Raw genomic sequence first — 2,875 nt, forward strand, 5'->3', positions numbered from 1 at the left:
ACCAGCTGAGCTGACACCTGGAGCTTGTTCTCCACATCCCCAGGCCTGTGGAAACCACACAAGGCCCATTGTGTGAGAAGGGGAACTGGAAGTTCAGCAGCCTCAGGGTCCTGCCAGCTCAGCCAGGCCCACTGGAACATTGGGGTCCACGACCACCAGGGACCATCAGAGAGACCCCCAGGACAGAAGAACACATGGGTAAAGGGGAAGGGAAATATGTTAATGACTTTGGGGAAATGATTATCATATGTATGTTTAGCCAGGACAAACAATGAATATGTGTGCAAAATACAGAAAATAAAAAGAAACTTTCCTGTACTCAGCATGCAGGGCTTTGGGAGGAGCTCTCCCCCGTGCATCCAGCTGAATAAAGAATGCTGCTTCTTAATGCTACACTGGGGTTAAGGAGTTTTCTGTTTTACTGAATTTTTGGTGACACTCCCACTGCCATGGAAAGCTCTGTCTGCTGCTGTTCACAAACAGAGAAGGGCTGGGGGCAGATGTGGGGCTCAGAGGCTGCCTGGGGCACAGTGACCATGAAATAATCAAGTCTTCAATGTTCTGTGAAAGAAGGAGGGGCAGCAACAAAACTTCTACACTGGAATTAGGAAGGGCAGACTTTGGCCTGTTCAGGATGCTGATTTGGGGAATATAAAATCAGATACTGATTTTTTTAAAGAGAAGCAGCCCTTTAAATCAAAGGGGTCCAGGAAGGATGGACACATTTCAAGAAAGTAATCTTAAGGGGGAAGAGCAGCCTGTCCCAGTGTGGCAAAAGATGAGCTGGTGATGAAAGTGACTGGCCTGGCTGCCCATGGAGCTTTTGTGGGAAGTCAAGGGAAGGAAGAGTGAGCATCACCTTTGGACAAAAAGTCAGGAAACTTAGGCAGTGTTTAAGGATGTTATTAGGTTATGCAGAAAGAAAAGGAAATACTTCAAAGCTCAGTTACAGCTTAACCTGTCCACTTGTGTGAAAAGTAATAGAAAATGTGTCTATAAATACATTAATAGCGAAACATGGGATAAGGAGAACCTCGACTCTTTATTGGATAAAGTGGAGAATAGAGTAACTAAAGATAAAGAAAAGGCTGAGCTACTTAACACCTTGTTTGTGTCAATTTTCAATATTGGGACAGGTTTCCTTTCAGGACAAGTGTTCTCCTGAGCTGGTAGATGGGCACAGGGAGCAGAATAGCCCCCTGGAATCCAGGAGGAAGCAGCTGCTGACCTGCTGAGCCACTCAGATGCTCACAGGTGTATGGGATCAGATGGGATCCATCCCAGGGGGATGAGGGAGCTGTGGATGAGCTCCCCAAGCTGCTCTCCATCATTTACCATCAGTCCTGGCTCAGCAGGGAGGGCCCAGAGCACTGGAGGTGCCAGTGTGAGCCCATCCCCAGGAAGGGCTGGAAGGAGGAGCTGGGGAACTCCAGGCCTGTCAGCCTGACCTGGGTGCCCGGCAAGGTTATGGAACAGATCACCTTGAGTGCCATCACAGGGCACCCACAGGATGGCCCAGGGATCAGAGCCAGCCAGCTCAGTGGATTTAGGGCTGGCAGGTCCTGCCTGACCAACCTGGTCTCCTTTTATGCCCAGGTGACCCACCTGTGGCTGTGGGAAAGGCTGTGGATGTTGTGTGCCTGGACTCCAGCAGAGCCTTTGACTCTGTCTCTGACAGCATTCCCTGGAAAAGCTGCAGCCCACGGCTTGGGCAGGTTCCCTCCTGGCTGGGAGATTTAAGAGCTGGCTGGAGGCTGGGCCCAGAGAGTGGTGGGGATGGTGCTGCACCCAGCTGGTGTCCAGGCACTGGTGCTGTCCCCAGGGATCTGTGCTGGGCCCAGTCCTGTTTAATATCTTCACTGATGGTCTGGGTGAGGGGATCGAGTGCAGCATTCACAAATTGCAGATGGCACCAAGCTGGGTGTGAGTGTGGATCTGCTGGAGGGCAGGACAAGAAGACCCAGCCTTAAGCTGCACCAGGGGAGGCTCAGGCTGGACAATAGGAAGGAGTTCTTCACAGAATGGGTGAGTGGGAACTGGAATGGGCTGGCCAGGGGGGAGGTGGCAGAGTCACTGTCCCTCTCCAGTGGCACTCAGTGGCATGGTCTGGGTGACAAGGCAGTATCAGGGCATTGGTTGGACTTGATGATCCCAAAGGTCTTTTCCAGCCTATTTGATTCTGTCATTCTCTGATGATTGGGACACTCTGGGGCCGTTGTGACACTGCAGGGCCTTGTGGAACTAAGAGGACCATTGTGACACCGTGGAGCCCCACAGAACCGGGGCTCCATGGTGGTGCTGTGGAGCCAAATGGAACCAGGGAGTGCCCCGTGACACTCTGGGTCCTTGTGGAACCACAGAGGCCATTGTGACACTGCAGGGCCTCGTGTAACCAAGGGGTTTCACCATTTTGACACTGCAAAACCAAGGGGACCATTGGGAGACTGCAGGGCCCAGTGGAACCAAGGGGCCATTCTGACACTGCGGGGCCTCATGGCACCAAGGGGACATTGTGACACTGCAGGATCCTGTGTAACCAAGGGGCCACAGTGACACGATGGGGCCTCAAGGAATCTGGAATAATGCTGTGACACTGTGTGGCCTCGTGGAAACAAGGAGTCCATTGTGACACTGAGGGGACTTGTGGAACCACAGAGACCATGGTGACAGTGTGGGACCTCATGTGACCATGGGGCCATTGTGACACCCTGGGGCCCCATGGAACCAAGGGGAACCATGGTCATATTTTGAGGCCCCATGGAACCAAGGAGACCAGTGTGACAGTGCAGGGCCTGGTGTAACCAAGAGGCCATTGTGACACTGAGGGGGCCCAAAGAACCAAGGAGATCTTTGCAGATGACAACAAGCTGGATGT

The sequence above is a fragment of the Agelaius phoeniceus genome (assembly GCF_051311805.1).
Source record: "Agelaius phoeniceus isolate bAgePho1 chromosome W unlocalized genomic scaffold, bAgePho1.hap1 SUPER_W_unloc_2, whole genome shotgun sequence".
NCBI lineage: Eukaryota > Metazoa > Chordata > Aves > Passeriformes > Icteridae > Agelaius > Agelaius phoeniceus.